This window comes from Polyodon spathula, chromosome 21, assembly GCF_017654505.1.
Source record: "Polyodon spathula isolate WHYD16114869_AA chromosome 21, ASM1765450v1, whole genome shotgun sequence".
NCBI classification, from domain to species: Eukaryota; Metazoa; Chordata; class Actinopteri; order Acipenseriformes; family Polyodontidae; genus Polyodon; species Polyodon spathula.
In genome coordinates, this window is record NC_054554.1 from 5,152,951 (window position 1) to 5,177,898 (window position 24,948).

The following is a 24,948-nucleotide window of genomic DNA, read 5'->3' on the forward strand; positions in this document are numbered from 1 at the left end:
ACTGCCCTGCAATACATCATCTGAAATGCCATCCACAACAAGCAATGATCTTTCCTCGGGGAGAGACAGTGAGAGTAAACAGAATTGATATGTCTAGAATCCTACAATCTAAATTCAATTTTGCCTTGATGATGAGCACAGGAATGTACAATAACAATGGGATGTAAAATCGATATATGTAGCCCACCCTGTTCAAACACACAAAAATGTAACTTTTTTTTTTTTTTTTGCACGATCACTCGTAATTATAAAGATACTGCGTGATTGAGTTGTTTAATAACTGTCTGTCCCTTATACCCCAATCATCATTTACATACACTTTATGTCCAGAGCAAAGTAGCATCAAAACATTGCAACAATCAGAAAAATCCCCTTGCCTTTACCAAACAATGCTTCACACATATTACCAATATGCATTAGCTAAAGATCTTTAAAGGGTCGTGTTGTCCAATATCTGACACAGAAGGACACCCTGGAAGCATTGGAGAGAGAGCATTCCAGGAGGTGAAGGGTTTTCATAGTTAAATTATACCAAAAGGTATGTGGTTTGTTTAGTTTACATCACATATAAACTATTAAACCTCACATTTGTAAAAGTGAACTCTGCTTGAGGTGCTCAGAGAAGTACAAGAATTTCATTCCAAGCTTTAAAATGAAATTAAGTTTGTTCCCGTTCAAGTGAAATACACTGTCTCTCGTTCCTCAGTCTTGTGGCTTTATTTTGAAACCCCCACACTGATGTTTGGCTTGCCTGTTTTTAAAATGTCAGTAGCTGTAAGGCCCACTTAGTTAGCAAAAATAAGGCTTTTACTCTGAACACCTGCAAGTCCTCTAAAGCAGACACAAGCATGCAGATAGGGAATGCCCCGCTTGTGAGGGAGATGGATACTTAAAGCCCAGACTGTGACTCACTGCTCTCCTGGACTGAAAGACTGTTATGCATTCATATGTACTTGTTTTAATTTTATTTATTTATGTATTTATTTATTTATTGGGGGAGTGATGTGGCTATTGTGACATGCAAAATAAAAACTTCTTTCAAAAAGTAATGTACTGCCTGGTATTGCGGCAGTAAAAGCTTCAGTTTTACATGATTTCCTGAAATGAAAAAGGGCTCATCATCCATTTTATTTTAGAAAGAGTACCAGTGTATCTTAAAATGGATTTCTATGCTAACCTTCTTGGACGATTTACTGTGTATCCTTTCAAACCATGTGGATGTAACTGATGAAATCTGCACAAGATATAATCTAATTTCATTTAATAGGTAAAGCTCCTTCTACGACTAATTTGAGTGATGCAAGCTACTTCACTCAATGTTTTTCCTTATGTAAGTCAAGGTTGTTATAATAGTAAAAAACACTAGACTAGTGGAGGCGTTGAGTAAATTTTTGATGCTAATACTGCATCAGAGTAGAAAAATACAACATGCCTAAGACTTTTGCACAGCAGTGTATACACATATATATATATATATATATATATATATATATATATATATATATATATGGTTTTTCAATCTAAATATCTCTCCATTGGATTAGAAAAGTAGAGGTTCATTTGTGATTTTAATACATTGTCCCATAAGTTAACGTTAGAAAATCTCAAAAACATGTTTTATCTCAATGTGAAAATGCATCACAATATTCCATATGTCAGTTATGGTGCGCTCACAATAATATGGTCATTAATTTTCCTGAATGTCACAGATTTCATAGACATAGGCAGAAAACTACATTTAAATATAATCAGTGTAATCTATTCAGACTGCTCATCCTCGTGAATTCCTGCTTGCTGGAAATTCCATTTGCAAAATTAGATTTTTCCCACGAGTTTAGCACCCTTATAGACGTAACACTGTTATACAAATCTATTTGAAATGACATGCACGGTTGACAATTTCTTACAATATAACCCTTTTGCTTTAATTAGAAAACTGTTCATTATGCAGAATGACAGGTACTGATGTCATGGATTGCTTCCTTCAGAGTATCAATAGAAACATAATATCTAAACACAGGATGCCACTTATATCGATAACTTTTTGTACTCCTCCGTGGAAGATGGGCACTGTGTATGTGTTTGGATCTAGATCTTAGAGAACATTAAGCTCCCTCTGCATTTAAACAGAATAATTAGCAGCCAGACTAAAGGCCACAGTAGCCACTAGTCTATATGGACTGGCCTTATAATTAAAATAACAAGAAGAGATTCACAATCTGTGTACATTTTCCACTGTGTGTGACTTTAAATCTCTGGGTGATCTTTATTCCAAGGTTGCTCTAAAGAACTGCAGGACTATTAAATGGTCATAGTGAATCACCTTAAGGGTCTTAGGCATCCCAAGGACCTTCTTTTGACACCTTTGGATGTGTACAGCCAATGTACAGCCTGAGGCCAAGTCTAATTACTTCTATTTACTGTAAAGTATGAGCATGTCCCTGATTTCCAAGAACACCAGACTGCAGTGATTAAAGGAAACAACATTGTAATCTAAAGGTGACTAATGTGTATTAACTTTACATTGAAGGTGAAGAAGAAGAAGAAAGAAAAAAACGACTTTCATGTCTGCCCTTTTGCTTCAAATATATAACCAAGTGTGTCATTTTTACCAGATTTAAATACTGTGAAAATGGAATGATGGAAATATAAACTATGTGGATATTAATCGTAAAATGTGGTGGATGAGAGGTGGTGGTTTAAAGGATAAAATATTAACATCACAAGAAGGCAGTTTTCTGGTAAAATCTATATTATAATCATTTCAAATTATAAAAGGTAGAGAGGCACACTCATGGTTGACTGTTAAAGCAATGTCAGAGTTCTTACCACTAGAGGGTGCAGTATGCTTGGAAATCAGCTGTTTGTGGATTCACAGATACTGTAGCAAAACTCATTCCATGTGGCATACATTAAACTGTATACAATGAATAAGAATATTCAATTATATTAGAAATTGCAGTGTCTGGGAATTCCATTGTCCTTGTTCACCGGTTCCTGAAGGGTACTTATTAAAGGTGTTTTGACTGTTATCTGTGTGTAGGTTAATCTGTTGTTGTTTCCTGCTCAGAGGACATAGTTGAATGCCGAATAACTTAGGAGAAACAAGGTAAATGCAAGGACAAGATTATTACTACTTTGCCAGCCAAGCACAAAATGTCCCTTTTAGCATACAAAGCGTTATTGTAATTGTTCTTTCCAGAAACACGCACAACAGAAAGTATGTAGCATTTCCTAGCCTGCTTACTTCCAATTCCAAATTCCAAATGATGAACTTTCCGCACAAAGAGACACATCATTGATAAAACTCAAAGTCCAATTCAGATGTTTCCATAACCTTTGCAGAGTTTTACTCAGTGTCTTATAATGCATATAGCCAGAATAAATACATCGAGGGAGTGAGGGAAAATTGTGGATGCATTTTGGGTTGTTTTTGTTGTTGAGGGAACCAGGGGGGTTCTCTAACCTCAGAAAATGTTTACAAACAGTTCTTAAAAAAGGCAGAGACCACACTCCTTTGTGACAATGACTTCCTGCTTCACACTTAATTTTATGGAATGTCTTCACTAAACAGAATACCAAAGCAGTTAATGCCACATACAACTTACACAACAACATTTACTTGTTATTACTGCAAGATACAACAGTCACCAAATTGAGATGCAGATTTTGATGACTGCCACAAGGTATATAGGTATATAGTAAAACGATTAAACTATAAAAGTGTATTTATACTTCTGGCATTGCTCTAAGGTTCATATGTTTTCATTTTTCATTTGGATTTATATTCTCTATATACAATTCCTCCTCTGACTAGTAGACACTGCAACTTCTAAATAGAGTTCACTACCTCGTTGAATTGTTTGCTCGTTAATTTTCTTGACCATCTTCTCTCTATTCCTGTTTTCTTGTGTTTGTCAATAATAGCCCACACAGTGCTTTTCGATAAATCGTCTTCAATAAAGTTTCTCCTTTTCGTGCACTTGTATCACCATTTCGATATCTTTGCTGTTCTCTTTCGTTTTAACCATTTTTGTTGCTTTTTTGAATCACAAATTTCCAATGTATTTCAGCACTTGATGATTATGTATTTATTTATTCTATAATTATCATCAGAGCAATGAGCACTAAAAGTTTTCTCAAAGTATGTACCTGCTTATAAAATATAATGTATTTTTTGGAACATACCACCAAACACTGATACAATATGTAGCTAGCAGAAAGTAAAGCTATTCACTTAATGTGTTTATTATTGCAATGAGTTTCACAAAATACACAAAAGCTAATACTGAGAGGAGTCCCTGAGAGTAATCTAAAAAACTCAATGTTATTTAAACCTATCTAGTTAAGGTCAGTGAATACATACAGTGACATCTGCTAAGAAAAGAGATTATGGGTAATCTTGATTTGGTGTTAAACTGAATCCCAGAGTACAAGGCAGTTTTCATTCATTGTCACTCCTACTGTTGCCCTGGGATTCCAATTTATTGCTAAGCTTTAATTTATGTCAAAAGAACCTCATCAGCAGTGTTGGCTGCGTGGCACATTTCCCTTCTACAGCAGGGTCGGTTGGCGCTGAAGAGAAAGGTTATCTGCTCTATTAAGCTTGTGGCTTACTGTCTTTTAATGTGAATGCTTTGTATTTTGTTATGTCAGGAGTTTAACCAGGTCCATTAATTAAAAGCAGAATGAACTGTTTTAGCCTCATTACCACTCCCTTGTCGGTGCCTTTCTGACTGTTTGCTGTCCTTGTCGGCTGAGAATTGTGCTTTTTCTATGCATTGGGGATCTGACTCTAAAGTTTTGTGCAATTGCAGAGAGTGGTGTCGGAGAGTTCAGCACCATTATTATTATTATTATTATTATTTATTTATTATTATTATTATTATTATTATTATTATTATTATTATTTATTAGCAGACACCTTTACCCTGGGCGACCTACAGTTGTATACATAAAATACATAGGCTAAAAAAATTACAGTACAATTAAGAGCAAGATACAAAATACAATGACTTCAGTACTAATAAGAGCAAATACAAAACACAGTACAATTTGATATTGGGGCAGTTCAAGAGCAGATAACAGGGTTGATAGTTACATCAGGGTTAGACACGAGTGCAAGTGAAATACAAGATACAAAATAGGGAGCAGATACGTGCAAGTTAAAGTGCATTAAAGGCAGAGTGCTTTATTGTCTAGAAGGGAAGAGTTGAGTTTTACAGGTGTTGTCTGAAGAGGTGTGTCTTGAGGAGGCGATACAAGGTGGTCAAGGACTGGGTTGGATCAGCTGATCTGAAATTTAGATCATTTTTCATTGCACAGGGGTAAAATAATGCAAAAACCGATATACAATGACAATAACGGTTCACTATTCTCAGCTAAGGTATTTTTACCACCATGCAGAAGTATTCTGAAGCTTTGCAGATAACTTGGAGAACAGTCTTATTTGAAATTGCATATGTATTTGAAATATGTAATTTAATAATCAAACTTAAGAAAACTTAAGAAATACAGCTAGAGTCAGAAAGATAGACAATAAGGGAAGTGGCCACTTTAGTTCAAAACTGCACATAAGCCCTAAATGCACAACAGGTAAGATTCATGGAATTATTTAAGTATAACCTCTTTATAGTATATTACAATGTCTATAGGTATTCAAATACAATGACCTTGTAGTTCTATGGTATTCCATTAATTGATTTTGGTATGCTAATTAATGCAATTGGTATTGTCATGACATTAACACATTTTATTGTATATGATGTTTCATTCAATCCTAAGATTTTGCAGCCTTTTGTTAAGAATTACAGGAAAGGTTTAAGAAGCATTGCCCATTTTGCTCACATTATAGGTGAAAGAATCAGCAATTTCAACCTGCTGTACAAGCTTGAGCTGGACAATGTGCTTGTAACCCACTGATGGAATGCATGGTTATCAGGTGGCTTGGGTCAGTTTGTGATAGCTGGGTTGGTGAGATGGGCAGAAAGAGGAATGAAAGCATGCAGAGGCATGTGTAACTGAGGTCAGCACCTTGGAGAGAGCTGTTGTAGCTGTCAGAGAGGCTTGTTCACAGCACACACGCCTTCTCATAATAACTAGGCGAACAGGAGGAACAGGCGGGCTCATTTAGGAAAACGATTATCCGTCGAGTAATTGTTCAGCATATGAAAATAGACTAGCTCTCCCTGTGCACACATTTGATTGGCATACTCACATTGCTGCAGCAACTCTAACACTTACTCTCCTTTGATATATTGTTTTTGCACCTGTATTTGAAGTTAGCTCTACATCCAGCCCTTTTGTTCTTCTGGTTTTGTTCAAAAGAACATGTGCTGTTTACGTTTTCATAATTTATGAATGCGGAAATAAACTGAATGGACAAAACATACCAAAATGAATAACTGTGCCTTCTACAGTCATTGTTGTATTGCTGGAAGGAACCGATTTGTCTTAAGTTCATTCAGTAAAGATGAGAAGCCTCAGTCATTTTTCTTTTGAATTTGTGTAATGATCTGTCTTTCCCTCAGAGGCAGATAGATTTTTTTAACAGATTGTCGTGTCACCATAGCCTGTGTGGTACAATAGAAACCAAGTAAAATCAACACACACATTATGGAAGCATTACTGTTAGTCACATGATCAGGAGCTCACTGGTTCAAATCCTGGTCATGCCGAGTTAACTGATGGTCCATAGAGAGCACTGCATTTGCCCTTGTACTACTATGGGTTGCGGTGGAAAATCGATGAGAATCGTCCTTTAGTGACCCTTACTAGTCTGACATCCATTGAGTCCAAGTAGAAACTTCCTATACTGGCCTTTCTTATCCAGGGTTTAGTAGCTTGGTATCAATAGTTCCATGGTATCAACTAAGTCTAGGTTGACTTTGGCCTCAACAAAGCAAGCAAAATTGAAATTTCAAGTTGATGCAGTCTGCAAAAGATCAGTTGCATGTTTGACATTAAATCAAACTGCTACTCCAGTTTTTGAATCTAGGAAACGTAATCCCTTTTTGAAGAGCCTGCTCTAGGATGAAATATTACATTTTCTTTTCTGATGTTAACGCTAATACCCTCTCCTCCAATAGTAGTACTGGCTACTGCAAAACAATTATTCCAAAGCTTGTGCTGAGTGAATCAGGATGAATTCTATGCACCTGTGAAGACTGGCTGATCCCACCAGCAACCCTGCAGGAAGATTACAATGGAAAAGCCTGTTTGAAACATAAAACACTGTTCTCTGTGAGTTGAAAAAAAAAAATTAAAAAATTGGAGGTGTTTTAAGAAAGTCAGTATTAAAAAGACTATCTGAAAGACTGTCAGCAGGAACGCTGTGCTCATCAAATCCAAGTTGTGCTTCAAAATGTACAGTATGTAAAATTACATAGCCTACGATAAAGCATGTTTCCCTCTTAGACCTTTTATTGAATTACTATTCTACTAACAGTGCCAAACATCTTTTTCTGTCTTCTTGCTCTCCTCCATTGCCACACAGTCACTTCAAGTTAAGATGGAAAAGAAAAGTGGATTGCTTTGCTGGAAAGGTTTTCAAATTATCTGAATAACCAGCTGTTGGGTTTCTTTAATCAATGCGCAGTTAAAACAATTAGCAACATGTTAATGGAGATGCTCATGCAATCCAGCAGGTTCATTTACACTTGGCTTCGTAGCATTGCTTACAGAATGGCTCATTGCAGATTCCAGGACATGTTTCTGAAATGTGACAGGGCTGCCAGTATTTTGTCCGTCAGGGAGAACATAGCCTACAGCTGGACAGTTCACTTTGTTCTGACAGCAGGTTCCTGCAAAAATAACCCACCTGGGAAGGAGATGTTTCAGCATTCAGATGCAGCATAAGCAACAAAGCATACAGCAAGGCTGACCCAGGATTTAGTTTCCTGGAATGGTAGACACAGAAGGTTGTGTCAAAATGCCATTCTAAGGGACAGCTAGTCATGCAGAAATATTAATCCCAAGGGTAGGCAACCAACTGTCTGGCTAAGTTAGCTATCCAGTTGAGAATGTTGTTATTGCTTCACTCCACATATAACCGATAGTCAGCTTGTCTATTCCACCACTGTTAACTGCCACAGGGGCATGTTTGTGTAAATAGATTGCTTTTACATGCATCTAAACCCCCAGTATGTTCCCCACAATGTTGAACAGTTTTAAAGACCATCCAGGGTGAAAAGAAAGAGATTTAAAGGCTCTAGGCAAAATGCTACAATATTTATTTTAAATACAAACGTCATCAGAAAAAATTAAATTGTATTGTTCATTTTTATTCATTATTCATTTGCCAGGCTTACATTAAACAGCTGTTTAAGGAAATATACATACCTGTATTCACAAATAAAGCACCAAATGAGGTAATGGCAGATACAGGGCTGAAAGGGACATGATCATGCTGATGGGATCTATGTATCTCAGAATATTTGTGCAAAAAGGAAAATAAAAGACTGTTGTCTGAGACGTCTTGAGAGAGCGAGTAATATCCCAGCACAGCTATTGATCAATCTATATATGGTTGGTAACTGTTTGTGACCAATATCCTGTCCACCAAAACACATGGATTTTACATTGAAGGAGCAAAAAGATATGCTTGATTGCTCTTTTGAGTTTTTGAAGCAAGCAATCCGAGACATGGGGTTGCATCTTTAGTAAAGTACAAATGCTTTTTTTTTGTTATAGTCACTATCTGTTCATATACTTCCAGTACCAATTTAAAGAAATGGTAGGATTAACATGTAATACACATATTAACAATTATTTAATGATGTAAGCATCACTGCAATAGAAACACACATGTAACTACAGTACATTTAAATAATTTTATTTATTTACATATATTTTTTATTTACGTTTATCAATAAACCTATAATATATATGTTTAAAATGTTTAGAAAATTATTTGTTTTTTCAAAATGGTTAATAACTACAAAACCATGGCCACAGTCAAACTGCCTTCTATTGATAAACCTGATAAAAAATAACATAATAGCAAAAATACTAGTGTAGATAGAACATTGTATTTATTTAATTCTGTGTTTTTACAACAGCTTTGGGTATTCTTTTTACACAATTTAGAGCCACCATTTTAGACAGACGTGAGAATAGCTGCTGCTTTCTTTAGCTTTTCTGCCCCTCCTGCTGCCACCTACTGTTTCAGCATTGTGGGAGTCGGAGCAGATCAATCCCACACCCAGAACTCTCATGCAAAACATCAAACTGATAGATGAAGTCTAAAGGACTGCCTGCAGCATTGCAACAAATTCACAGCTCCATTAGAGAGTGGTTTTTAGAAGCAGATTATTAATTCGGTCACTGAATATATATATATATAATAAATATTATATATCTATATATATATATATATCCTGATAGAATGGATGTGTGTATATATGATGTACGGGTATGCCCATACGAGAATTGTTATGTAACATACACATTAAATTTGTTTGGAGAAATCATCTTTCCGTAACCAAGGCAAGGTACATTACATTCGTAATGTAGTCCCCCCCCCCCCCCCCCCCCCCCCCCCCCCACCGCCCCACACGACTTAATAGCTGAAGGGAAAAAGCTGAAGGGAGTGATGCACGCACATTTCTGTGCATTTTTGTTGGACCTTTCTAAATTTAAATATTTAAATAAATTAAGCAATCATACTGATTTTTACAGCAGTGAAGGACAAATCTGTTTGGTTAACACAAAGAAAATTGCTTTGTATACCAAAAGCTTTCCTCTGTATTCCACCTATCCCACATGGTGATATTGTTGTTCAAATTTGTTCATATCTGCTAGTTATTGGCCTTGAACCTGACGTTTGCCTCCTGACTCTCCTGCAAACGCTGACACAGCGTTCCTTTATTCCTTTGCAGTGTAGATGGTATAGATTCATTTATATCCTCTCTTTAGGATCTACCATGTCCATTATAATCATGTCTGAAGCCATCTGATTCTTGGTAATTGTGAATGTTGATAGCAAGCGGTTTTAACATTTAATCCTCATTAATTTTAATACTGATATCAGTAATGTATTGCTGATATCAGCAATTCTATTTTTGATAGCAACAATTCTCAATGTTATTTTTTGATATAAAAAAAAATTAATTGTTGATATCGGAAATACAATTGTGGATATCAAAAATAGAATTGTTGATATCAAAAATAGTACCTTTTATTTTGATGTCAACAATTGTTTTCCAATATCAACAATTCTGTTTTTCATATCAAGAATGGCATTTTTGATATTAAGAATGGCATTTCTGATATCAAGAATTGTATTTTTGATATAAAAAATATGATTACAATACCGATATCAAAAATGAATGCCATTCTTGATAAAAAAAAAAAAAAAATTCTTGTTCTCAAAAATGCCATTCTTGATATCAGCAATTGAGGATGAAATGTTAAAACGGATTGCCATAAATGTTAACTGTGGGTTACTATAGGGGATTGCCACTCTAATATATGGAGCCTGTGTACTGCAAAATATACAGTTTACTTTGTACACTAGATGGCAGTATTCTGCTATGACAATCATGCTTTCGTGCAGCAGTAATGAAGGATTTATTTGACTGCCTTAAACCAGCTTTCTGAGGATAATGAGACTTTGTCAAAAGCAATGCATCTTTAGAATTGCATGCTTGAGATTCTTTTTTTTTTTCTTCTGCGTACCGTTTGATATCTGCTGTGTTGTTAGCTATATATACTTGTTCAACATCATGGAAACTGCAATTTGTCAAATTGTGCAATTTATCAAAGAATGTGGCATCCTTTTAGAGCTAGTTATCTAAATGAAATAGGGGATAACAGTGCCTGTATGTATAAACGTATAAATACTTGACTTCTAGTGAGAGAAATCTTCTTTGTGTCCAGAATGCAAATCTATCTAACTTTCTATCTATTTATCTCTAGCTTATATATATATATAATATATATATCTATATATATATATATATATATATATATATATATATTATATATATATAGATATTATACAGTTCTGTGTGTGTGTTTTCTTTTCATATTCTTAGCTTTGCAATAATTTGTTTAAACATTATTACCTTATCCAAGATTTATGAACACTAGACTTTATAATCTCCTTTTTAATTAGTACCTGAAAAATTAGAACAGCATGGACCTTGGGAATTGTCAACGGGATTAAAGTATATATATATATTATTATATATAGCTATATATATTATATATATATATATGATATATATATATATATATTTTGACTATGCCCATAAGTAATACATAGAAGCATTTTTTTAAATGTAATTTGCTGAAATTAAGTGTTCTTTGTGAGAAGATTTTGACACTGATAGCTAGTAATCTATAATCACAATTATTGACTCTATGACTAGAGACAAATCCTAGGTAATAATTCTAAAAGGAGAGTTTAATGTGTAAAAAGCACCAGCCAGTTAAAAACAAAAAAAAAAAACAAAAAAAAACAAAAAAACATTCAACAGCATTTTATCAACCACAAAGTTATTTATGACCTAATTTCAAATCCCAGATGTCTGGCTATGAATCTGTTTTAACGAGTGGTTGAGTCCCCTGTGCCTATAGACAGCATATATACAATCCTAGTCAGGTGTGATCAATCTGTGACCAGGAAACTAAGAAGCAAAGCTATTGACTTTTGTTTGTGTCACTTTTTTAGACTGATGTTGGCAGGCCTTGTCTGCCCCACCACAGGTAAATAGATAGCCCAGCATTGGCCATATTGATTATGTGTTCTTCTACCAAAATCTCTACTGTGGCCCCTCAAAGTTTGTATTGAACCTATATTCAGCTAGTTTTCTTCAGTTTTTTTTTTTTTTTTAGCAACCTACTTACTGCTGGCAAGGTGGCCTCTTTACATGAGCTCTATTGATTTAACAGCAGAGTGAAACAAATAATGACCTCTGTAATTTAGACATGGGTTAAACGCAGTGACTTTTTCCTGACTGTAGACATCGACACACAGTAAACTCTGTCAATACCTCTCTGGCACTGATGTATGACTGGGAGAGAATAAACTTATCTGGTAAATCAAGCTATGGATCACGCAAAAATACTAGTGGTGTGAGGACCTGCTAGGCTGTTTCTCCTGATGGCAATCAGATTCTTATATTTTTTAATAACCCATTGTTGCATTAAGGTTAGCTGTACTGTTTAAATAATTTAGAAATTAATTTAGTACAGAATTTTAGTCTATTTGTTAATAGAGTCAAAATATTGTTGACTGACTTACTTTATTTATTTATTTTATAATTTGTGTAGGGAAAATCAAATACAAAAATGTTTATCCAACATGGATTAATCCATCCATAACAACACTGAATCATAAATGATTACAAAATAATAGAAAACTCAAGTAAATAAAGTCAAGTAAATAAGAAATGCAAATGTGTTTTGCCTCTTGACGCTATTAGTCAAATTACTGGTGTACTTGATTTGACCTTGCCAGAATAAACTATAGCTGGGTTTGTTTAGAGCATTTTATTGCACCAGAGAATGCCCCTGGGTTGCATCAGCCACTTTTCTGAAATAATCACTGATAGATAGTTTAACCCAGGTCAGGCCTGTTGGGTGAATCTACTGGTCATTAACTGCTCATTTTACCTCATTCTAAGATTGGAAAAAATATGGGAATATTCTACATTTGTAAAAACATTTATGACATTTCTAATAAATAAGCTTTTTAACTAAGTTATTATATGTATTTGACGATCCATGGTTAGAAGCTAGTGAATATAAAATAGACTTCATGAGGCTCTAAATCTATGCCCCCATCTAATAGAGCTTAGGTGCTTACCACTCTGAGACTGACTTTCATGGTGATCCAGAACTTAACCTGGATTTATTTAAAAAAATACAATGTAATGAGTTGAAAGCATTGACTGCATAGGGATGCTAAGGTCAAGAGTCAATTACCCCTGCTTTACAAAAACACAGTTCTTGAGAAAAAAGACGATAAAACTTTTATGCAAAGGGATCAAAAGCTTGCCCTCCCTCAGTGTCTACTATTTACATGCATTAACATAAGAGGCTGTAACATTTCTATTTAATTAGGACTTACACTTGTAATACATGTGCATGGTTAACATCAGACCTAAAGGACGGTCAAGGTTGTGCTGATGTACCACTTATAGCATTCTGACAGCAAGTCACAGGTTGATATCCTTGGGGTTAACTCCAGTGTTTGATTTTGATAGAGGAAGACTGTGTTTGGAAATCAAACTAAGGTGGCTGGATGTTAAAGACCTAATGAATCCTTAAATGAGAAAAGGGGGCACTGACCTTGTGTCTCAATCAAGAAGCAAACTTTTATTTTTTTTAGTTTGCTTTTCCAAAACACATTTCCAGGTAACACTCAACATGCTACTTGTGGCTGTGTACTGTGACGGAAATATGAGTTCTGGTGATGAATCTTCCTCCCAACCTGTGAGGGCGCTAAAGAACGGGAGGAGAAGTATCTGGAAGGGCTGGCCTGACAGTTCGTTTCCGGGTCAGGGAAGTGGGTCAGCCTGGATGGAAGCGCGACTCTGTTGTAAGACCGTATTGATTTGAAAGGTAAACGAGAGGCAGCTGCAAGTAATAAGGCAGCTGCAACCGTTTATCTCGATATCATGCGGGATTACATATAGGGGCCAGGGTAACGCTGGTCTTTTCCTTCGTTTGGGTTAACGCTTGGAGAGAGAAGGAGCGAGAGAGGAGCTCTCGTTGTTGCAGAGAATTACGTGTTGTGTTTTGTTGTGTTTGTTTTGTAATTGTCTGCGTTTTGCACCACCAGACAGTTAACTCACCTATCCGGAGCTGTCGACCAGGGTCAGCACAATCCGGATCACCACTGCACGGAACCGTCACGAAATACAGTGTCTTCACCCACCACAAGCACGTCTGCACTCACCCAGGACTGGTGACCGTGTGTTCGTTTTTGTTCGGGACTGTGCCCTGTTATTGCTATCCCCGTGCTTTACACATTGTTGTGTATAGCCGGGGATTTATTATTTAACGGTCACCAGACCTGGATTATAAATAAAAGCACCTTTTCACTGGAAACTGTTGTCTGCCTGTCACTCCTGCATCGCATCACCGTTTTACCTGTTCCCCTCCACTAGCCACTTTGCCACACGTGGTGTCAGAACACGGGACTATGGACCGCAACGCGCTGGCGGAGTTGCTGCAGGCACTGGAGACCAGACGGGATGCAGAGGAGAGACGGAGGGAGGAGCGCTATACGGCGCTCATTGAACGGGTAGGGCTGATCGTTGCTGCAGGAGCGACCCCTACCGGAACATCATTGATGTCGGCCCCGAAGGCACGGGCCATGAAAATGACGGCGGAGGATGATCCGGAGGCATTTTTGGTGGCGTTCGAGCGGCTGGCAACCGCGGCGGGATGGCCTCGGGAGTTCTGGGCAAGCCAGCTAGGACCTTGCCTGATCGGGGAAGCGCAGGCAGCTTACCAAGCCCTGAGCGACCAGTACGCCACTGACTATGACCTAGTCAAGCAGGCTATCCTCCGTCGTCTCAACATCACCGCGGAGACCCACCGGACGCGGTTCCGCGAGTACCGGAGAGCCCCGGAGACACGCCCCAGGGTGGTGGCACAGCGGTTGTGCGACCACATGGTCCATTGGCTGACCCCAGAGAAGAAGACCGCTCAACAAATGGGGGAAGCCATTGTGGTGGAACAATTCTGCCATGTGGTCGGCGCCGAAACTCAGGCGTGGGTACGGCGCCACAACCCTGACACCCTGGAGGAGGCGGTCAAATTGGCCGAAGATTTTGAGGACTCTTTGACGTCAGCCCGGGTCGGGATCCTGTCAGCCCCTGCCCTGCTCAGGAACCAACCTCTCCCTCCCTCTCCTCCAACACCACCACCATCACCCTCGGTCCCGGCACCCAGACCTCCCAGACCGCCGACCCCGTTGGGCCCCCTTGCCTCCCCCCCATGGAGACCGAGGATGGCCCCCAGCTGGGGTAGAGGTGTTGCCCCTGCCCCGTTGCCCTACCAGCAGCGGGACAGATATTTAACCTATGCCCCCTCTGTCCCTCCACTCTGTTTTAGGTGTAACCAGCCAGGACATAGGGCCAGGTCATGCCCCGCTGCTATGGAGTGTGACGTGGCTGCATGCAACTGGACACCTGGAACGGGTAAGCAGGGGGAAAACGGTTGGGAGGGGCCCTGTCTGATTGACGTGGTTTTAGGGAATGTGAAAACCCACGCGTTAGTGGACACAGGGTGTGAGCAAACCTTGATCAGGACAGCTCTCTTGGGCGGTATGTCGTGGCGGCCACAAGGTCAGGTGGCCATCTCCTGTATCCATGGAGACACGGCGGCATACCCCACCCTAAAAGTATATTTATCGGTAGGACCGATAAAACGTCACCTTGTAGTCGGGGTGGCGGAAAGGTTGCCGCACCCAGTTATTCTGGGCCGAGACTGGCCAAAATTCAAAGAATTGGTGCAAATAATGGCAGTCTCAGCCACACACGTAAACGTGGCAGAAAAAGGGAAAAAGGAACGGATTGGTGATGTGTTTCCTTTTCATCCTGAAATGTTTTCCCCTCTGTTCCGTCCTAGAAAAACAAATAAGGAGAGACGGACCGCGAAATGGGAGGGAGCGTCTTTGAGACAAGGCTGGGGTCTGGTGGGAGAGTGCTGTAATGGGAACAAACGCCAGTCGAAGGGAGTGGGAACGCAGTGCGACCGAGAGAGCGAGGTTACTGGGCCGACTAGGGCAGAGGTTATTCCAGCCCCTCTCAATATACCGGACCCGTGGTACTCAAGCGCGGACCTAGTGTGGGGCCAAAAGAACGACCCGTCACTGGTGCACGCTTGGGGGCAGGTCCGGTCCATTGAAGGTAAGGATGTTGATGGCGCTGGGCCGCTAGTATATCCACATTTCAGTATAAAGGGGCAATTACTATATAGGGTAAACCTAGCCGCGGGCACAGGACAGCCTGTAACACAATTATTGGTTCCCCCGTCTTGTCGGACCGAGGTCATGAGGCTGGCGCATGATATCCCTTTTGCGGGGCACCTCGGAGCCGAGAAGACGAGGGAGCGAATATTGGCTCGATTCTATTGGCTCGGTCTTCATACTGATGTGTCGAAATATGTAGCCACATGCCCAGACTGCCAGCGAGTAGCGCCAGGTCGAGTGCGCCCCGCTCCTTTGGTCCCACTGCCGATTATTTCCACTCCGTTCGAGCGCATTGCAATGGACATAATGGGCCCGTTGCTACCTTCTGACTCTGGGTATACGCATATATTAGTAGTGGTGGATTATGCAACGCGATACCCAGAGGCAGTTCCATTGAGGTCCACTAGTGCAGCTGCAATAGCCACCGAGTTAGCGCACATTATGGCTAGAGTAGGGATCCCCAAGGAGATTTTGACGGATCACGGAACCAATTTTTTGTCCAATACGTTACAGCAGGTGTACAAAATATTAAAAATACGTCCCATCAGGACGTCCGTTTATCATCCACAATCGGACGGTTTGGTTGAACGTTTTAATCAGACCTTAAAGTCGATGCTGAGGCGATTTGTAACACAGGAGCAGAAACATTGGGCATCGCTTCTTCCCTACCTCCTTTTTGCGGTGAGAGAAGTGCCGCAGAGTTCAACGGGGTTCTCCCCCTTTGAGCTCCTGTACGGCCGGCAGCCTCGCGGCATTCTCGACCTGCTGAGGGAGGGGTGGGAGGAGCACAAAGGCTCGTCTAAAAATGTAGTGAAGTATGTGCTCCTACTACGAGATCGCCTGGATTTGGTCGGTCGTTTGGCCCAAGACAACCTCAGATCGGCTCAGCACCGACAACAGCAGCATTACAACAAAAATGCACGGATTCGAACCTTTCGACCAGGGGACAAGGTAATGCTGCTACTTCCCTCATCAGAATCAAAACTGTGTGCTAAATGGCAGGGGCCGTATGAGGTGATTCGGGCTATAGGGAAAGTAAATTATGAAATTAGACAGCCCGATCGCCGAAATGAACGTGAAATTTATCATGTCAATTTATTAAAGCCCTGGCAGGCAAGGGAGGTCTTATTTATAGCCCCAGGCAATATGGAGGATGATTTAGGTCCCTGTCCAGAGACCCCGAGCACAAGAGCGATTTCTATGGGGGAACAATTGGTTCCGGATCAGCAAAGAGAGCTGCGTAAGCTTATTGAGGAGTTCAGCGATGTTTTTTCCGACTTGCCCGGCAGAACAAACTTAGTTGAATATGACATTATCTCTCCACCAGGTGTCACAGTGCGAGAGAGACCGTACCGGATCCCGGAAAGTCGACGAAGTGGCGTTCGCAAAGAGGTATGGGATATGCTCGAGCTTGGGGTGATTGAGCCTTCCAGGAGCGAGTGGTGCAGTCCGATCGTCATAGTGGCTAAGAAAGACGGCACCAACCGCTTCTGTGTGGATTTCAGAAAGGTGAACGCTATTGCTAAGTTCGATGCATATCCCATGCCTCGGGTCGACGAACTTTTAGACAGACTGGGAAAAGCGAGGTTTATTTCCACTCTGGACCTGACGAAGGGATACTGGCAAATCCCTTTAACCCGCAGCTCCAGAGAGAAAACCGCATTTTCAACACCAGAAGGGCTGTTCCACTTTAAAACCATGCCGTTTGGGCTACATGGTGCGCCCGCTGCCTTTCAGAGACTGATGGACCAGGTTTTACGCCCACATCATGAATATGCAGCAGCGTATATTGATGATGTGGTGATATACAGCTCCACCTGGCGAGAGCATTTGGCTAGGGTTGCAGCCGTTCTTCAGTCTCTAAGGGCAGCCCGGCTGACAGCTAACTTGAGGAAATGTGCGTTTGCCAAAACAGAGACTCAATATTTGGGATTTTTAATGGGGAATGGAAGGGTGAGACCTGTAGTCACCAAAATCCAGGCTTTGGTTGATGCAGCGATCCCCAAAACCAAGACTCAGGTGAGGTCACTACTGGGCTTAGCCGGTTATTACCGCCGCTTCATCCCCGAGTACGCCACAGTGGTTAACCCGTTAGTCGACCTCACCAAAAAGAGTGCTCCAAATTTAATTAAATGGTCAGCTGAGTGTCAGGGAGCGTTTGATACTATTAAGCGTACACTTTGCCAGGCCCCCACTCTTATTACTCCAGATTTCACCAAGAGATTCATCCTCCACACCGACGCATCGAATGTAGGTTTGGGTGCAGTCTTGTCCCAAAAAGTAGCTGGAGTAGAGCACCCGATATTATACCTCAGTAAAAAAATGTTACCTCGGGAACGCAACTACTCCGTAGTCGAAAAAGAGTGTTTGGCCATTAAATGGGCTACTCACTCTTTACGATACTACCTGCTGGGACACTCATTTGATCTGGTCACAGACCACGCCCCACTCAAGTGGTTAAGCACAATGAAGGACAGCAATGCCCGGATAACTCGGTGGTATCTGGCATTGCAGCCCTTCATGTACCACATGGTACACCGTGCGGGGAAAGACCACCAAAATGCGGATTATTTTTCCCGGGAGGGGGGAGTAATGGGGAAGGTAGATTTAGCCGAGTGTTCCTTCGGCTCCACTCTGAGCGGTGGGATATGTGACGGAAAGATGAGTTCTGGTGATAAATCTTCCTCCCAACCTGTGAGGGCGCTAAAGAACGGGAGGAGAAGTATCTGGAAGGGCTGGCCTGACAGTTCGTTTCCGGGTCAGGGAAGTGGGTCAGCCTGGATGGAAGCGCGACTCTGTTGTAAGACCGTATTGATTTGAGAGGTAAACAAGAGGCAGCTGCAAGTAATAAGGCAGCTGCAACCGTTTATCTCGATATCATGCGGGATTACATATAGGGGCCAGGGTAACGCTGGTCTTTTCCTTCGTTTGGGTAAATGTTCGGAGAGAGAAGGAGCGAGAGAGGAGCTCTCGTTGTTGCAGAGAATTACGTGTTGTGTATTGTTGTGTTTGTTTTTGTAATTGTCTGCGTTTTGCACCACCAGACAGTTAACTCACCTATCCGGAGCTGTCGACCAGGGTCAGCACAATCCGGATCACCACTGCACGGAACCGTCACGAAATACAGTGTCTTCACCCACCACAAGCACGTCTGCACTCACCCAGGACTGGTGACCGTGTGTTCGTTTTGTTCGGGACTGTGTCTGTGTTATTGCTATCCCCGTGCTTTACACATTGTTGTGTATAGCCGGGGATTTATTATTTAACGGTCACCAGACCTGGATTATAAATAAAAGCACCTTTTCACTGGAAACTGTTGTCTGCCTGTCACTCCTGCATCGCATCACCGTTACACCTGTTCCCCTCCACTAGCCACTTTGCCACAGTAACGTAACATAGTGACATTGTCATAACCTTCCATAGGAAATACTAACAAGATTGAGGGGGAAGTATTCTTAACTTACCAGCCGCTAGGAGGAGATCCATCACACATTGGTCTACAGCTCAAAGGATCTCATTACAATTCGGGTGATAAGCATGGTGAGCAATGTATTCTGGACTGAGTTCCTGAACTGTTCTTTTAGTTCAGTAGTTTACTGTTATGATGGCCAGTTCAATGGGCACAGTTGTGTTTTTGTAAAATAAAATCCTGTTGTTTGGTTCGTTGACTCTTGGTGTTAGGTGGCAGTTGCATGTGCAAAATTCAGTTCAAATGTCCTCTCTTGTGCTTAAATAAATATAAATCAGCTTTTGGCTGTACTGTATGCTTCATAAAACATAAAGACAGAAATTTGCAAGCTTAAAATTACCTTTATCTTATCGTAAAAGTCTTTCTTAACTGTCATAGTTACCTATTTTTCTTTCAAATCTAGAAAATGTTCCCTTTCCCCTTGCTTATGAAATGGTACAGAACATACACACAAAGAACAGGGATTGTATCTATGAATTAAATATTTCATATTTCTGTACTTTATTGTTCTGTATCTCGTGGATATCCTCTGAAACAAAATTGGTATGAGTAAAGCTTTTCAAATAAAAAAAGCAATAAAGCGATGGTGCAATGATGTAGTACATCCAAATATAAAAAAAAAAAAAACTGAGTCTAATACATTATTGATGTGTACTTGTGTGAGTTTCTTATTCCAATTCATAGTTTTAGAAAGTAATATAGTGCTGCTATATTAATCTAGAATTTCAAAAATCACAGTAGAATCCAGTTTATAAATGCAATAGAAAATCCTATTGTGCACACCTACGTCTTTGTAAATGTTAAACAGCATATCCGTCTGGGTGTAAGATGCTGTTTACAGGGCTTTCAACAGACTAGCAACAGGTTACAATAAAATAAACAAATAACACAGCAGCCAAACACTCCCGCAACAGTAATCTAAAAGGCTGAAGCACTCCCTTCTGGGGTCAGAATTATTTACATTCAGAAAGCACTGATCCAAGATTACATGAATGCCAAAGGCAATGCAGACCAGAAGAAAATGCTCACATTTTTTTAAAAATAATAAATAATAAATAATAAATGTTTGATGATGTTTACACTATTTTTCTTATGAAAACAAATGCTAAACCTTGCAATCCATTTTGGATTATTGAAGAAAATAAAAATAATGAAAAATAATCCAATTTGAAGCTAAACTGTTTTGCAAAAGCAAAATACTAATACTTGATGAAAAACAAAGTACTGATTAAGCATTGGTTAGCTAAACTTGTATATACTGTATCTCAGCCGTGATGGGCATCAGTGTCTCCCAATACCATCTTTTGAATACAATTATCCAGAACTCCTTCAATGATATCTACAAATATGTAATAATTATAATTAGTTCCATCCCCCAAGGGGAAAGTATCCACACAAAATTACAGGATCCCAATACAATCCCGTTACCCTTCCAGTGCAGTGCTCTGCCATCCCTCCCTCCGTCCCTTTTATCGGGACTCCAGTGGAGTTCCACCCCACTCTGGGTTGGTCTGTCACATCTGTTGGCTTCCCCACTGGCTGCCAAGTCTACCATTATCTCATCAGTGAGCTGAGCAGCTTTGAGTTTTGACAAGAAGCCAATATTTATTTCCCCCTCCTACCTCATTCCAAAGGGCAATCGTTCTCTGCAATTGCAGCACAAACACCCAAGACCGTGCAGATCAACACCAATTTACAGCCCAAGACTTGCATATTCGGTTGTTTGAACCTTTGATGTCAACTAGCATAACTCCCAAGCACTCCAAGGTTAATGCGCAAGGAAAGCTTGTGACAGAGTTTGTTTCTAGGAGGTATATAAACAACCCTTAATATGTTTTTGCATCAGTTAGCCAACTAAAACATGCCTTGGCACCTTACTTTAAGCCAACTAATTATTGACTTTGATTATTCCCATTTTGCAACAAGTGCACTGAAATGCCCACAGGCTGCATAGAACAAAAGATTTTTCAACTGATGCTTTTTGCTTTCAGACCTAATTGAGCCAAAAGGGAATCCCTCTTGCCAGCTTTTACAATCATCCTAATTTTACAGTCTGATATTCATAAGAGCTGTGTTCTACACAGCACTACTATAAGTGGTAAAAACGTATGCGTCATGCTTTTGTAACTAGATTATTAGTAAAAATATTCCTTGATTATAAAAGTGCTAGATTCCCAAAGCAAATTACTCAAAATTGCCATTGTGGTATTTTTGCCTGATGGGTAAAAACACCAAATGACTAGAAACAACTTGAGACTAATCACAAGTCCCCAAAATAAATGCATGAGCTGTATATTTCTGGTTTGCTAACTTTTAAGTTTTTATTATATGAAAAAAAAAGAAAAAACTTGGAGAATCTTGAATTAAGTACTGTAGACACCTCATTAATGTATGTAATTAGTTATTTATCAGTCAAGCTAAGAGAAACAGTGGTTTAATGCATTATTAGTATGTGAATGGTTGATTATTCCCCAATACTGTCCAATAAATGCTGGACCTGTTGATTTTAAACACAAAAAACAAATATGTAAGCTCACCAAAACAGCTTTTGCACATTGTCTAGTGAACCTATAACATAAATGAATGGCTATATTTCAATGCAAAACAATAAATCTGAAGCAGAACTAAAAAGAAACATAAATAGAAAGGAAAGAAAATAATTACTTCATACCCTAAGGGGTTAAAGGGTTTTTAATTTTTAATTTTGTCTTCTACAAGTAAATTCTAATTTTAAAATTATATAAAGGGGTACTATATATCTATATATATATCTTATATAATATATATATTATATATATATAACGAATTCGTTGACAAGTTGCTTAAGCAACTGTTCGTGGCATATTCCAAATACGACCATTCGTATTAATGTTATCTGTATTTGTTTTGTGTTTTTCCTGTCAGAGACAATAAAACACACACACACACACAAACATGTTTTTCCTTTCACAGCTTTTGAGACGAAAATAACATATTTCTTTTGTAGCTTAAAATGCTGTTAAAAACACAAGCGGAACAACAAGTATATTCTTGTATACTATTTCCTACATCCACCACTATGAAGCACTGGCGTATAGATGAATACTCATCTCTTCTAATCACTTACCAGCACGTTATTAAATTATTAATATAACCAAGATAATGAAACGCTGTCCAGCATATTCATACCTCATGTGAAGAATTTAAGTAACATTTACTAGGACCTCTAAAACCAGTAGCATCTTAGATTCAGCCACTCCTAATTACAAACCAGACTTGATCACACCTTTTTTAGTAGCACGTTTAAACACAGCTGGAAACCGATCAAAGCTTGCACGTCATTACTGATATCACTAAATGCAAACTTGCGCTCCTGAGACCATTTGGGTTCAATTGCTCTCCCGGGGAACTGAAGGCAGGTAAATAAGACAATTTCATCTGGCAGACGGCTAAGTACTCATAGTACCATGCTGCGATGTGCCCAGCGAACTCATCCACTCCAATACCCTGCAGGTGCTTTTGGTTTGGCAGATGCATGTTGGGTGTTCAAATGCATGCAGGTAGTGGTTGAACATGGTCATGAAACAAAAACTATATATATAATATATATGCATAATATGTGAAAGACTAATTCGAAATGGACAGTTTAATTCAGTTTGCTCCATTCCCAAAATCTGAAAACAGTTTACAAGATTCTGGGAAGAAAATACATGGTCATATTTTGTTCCTTGCTGTTGTGATACCACTGCTCTGGCATTGTAGTGACAACTGAAAATACAAAAATTAGAGCAGCTACTTCAAATGATTATAGAAAACCTTAAATGGAGGCATAATAACCTTCTTATTCACAGTGACCGTAAAAGGGTCAGCACCCTAAAAAAAAAAAAAAAATCACAAGTATAATTTATAAAGAAGAAAATTAACAACCAAGTCTTCAGCCAAAGATCAGAGTGAGTAATTACTACATGCAAAATATATAGTCATATTGGATTTAGAAGCATTAAAAATTAAAATAATCGGTTGGTTTACTTAAATGATTGTGAAATTAATTATACATTGAATCTTTCCCAACAGGCTAACAGAGTATATCACTGAGGAGGAGTGATATTCAGCGATATATCACTTTCCCTAAAAGTCCTTAAAATGGTGACAGGATTTGGCTGTGTGGTCAAATTCCACATTCAAATCATTGTATCATTTTAGAGGTGACCATCCAAGCTCCCATCTACAAGCATCACAGTTCTACATGCAAGTGGAAAAAGATCACCTTGTCTCAGGACAGCCGCATATAAAGCAAAGTACTTAAAATGCTAAAGATCCCTGCTGATTCTTAGGAGAATATGCCAACCCCTTGCTGAATCTCTAAAATGGCCCTTTACCATATGAATGCAGAATTTCAAATACCAGTAGTATAAAATTGCTCCATTTAGCTTCATGCATTTTTAGGTGTGTGTGTTTTTTTTTTCTCCAGTAGAAATTGTGCATGTGGAATCTGCTCCCCACTGTGCTATGTCATTGAGAACATTTTAAACACAGAATTGTCCAGAAGTTTGCTGTCTGTTACCTATAATGGGAAGTACTTTCCCAGCTTCAAAAATGAGAATTGGGATACACAAAGTAGCTACCCACGAAATAGATAACTGTCATTATATTTCCCAACCTGTACATAAAAAAAAAACAAAAAACAAAAAAAAAAACATCTTCTTACAGTTGCCCAGAGAAATGTAGATATAAGTAGATTTTCAACTTTTGGGTCTCCCTGTGGATATGGCCCCTCTGTGCTCTATTTGTTAATGAGAAGCAGTAAGGCAAAAGGATAGCTTCAAGATCTTCAGCAGCAGGTTTACTCTGTAAAAAGACTAACTGAGCAAAGGACACTGTGAAAATTCATACAAAGAACCCTACCGATTGCATCCTATTAATCTGTGGATTGTACCACTGCTAAATTAACAGTATATTAATGCTTTGCATTGTAAAGCTGGCTTTCATTTTGAAGCCTTTTCTTCCTGTTTCAAAGCTTGGTCAGCACAATAATTTATGTCATACCCATGTGACCATGTATGCTGTAAACTGAGAACAGTTGAAACATGCCATCTTGCTACACAAAAATATTACATTATATCAAGTTTTTTTTTTTTTTTTTTTTTTTTTTTTGTTGATCTGGTTTTATTACAGCATTTGTGTGGCTTTCTACCTACCTCTTAATGTGAGACCAACAGCCAAATATTTAGCAGTCTTCTTCTGGAATACTGCTTTAAACATAATACCATTTTGTTTTTTATCAATAATATTATAATAGAACCATTGATATAATACTAGTTACACCCATACTGTACCAAATACTTCTCTCACCTTGTGTAATGGATCTGGAATTTCAGTGAGCTTGGTGGCATCGACTCTTAAACTGACACATGGAAGACTAATTAAAAATGACTGGGTTTTTTTGTGATGAGATATCTCATATTGCAATCTTAAAATGTTCCCCTGTGTTGTTTATAGTCAAGTCATCAGGACATATTTTTAATGTCTTGGGCTTCATCTAATTCAGCGACCACAGGAATAACATTTGGTT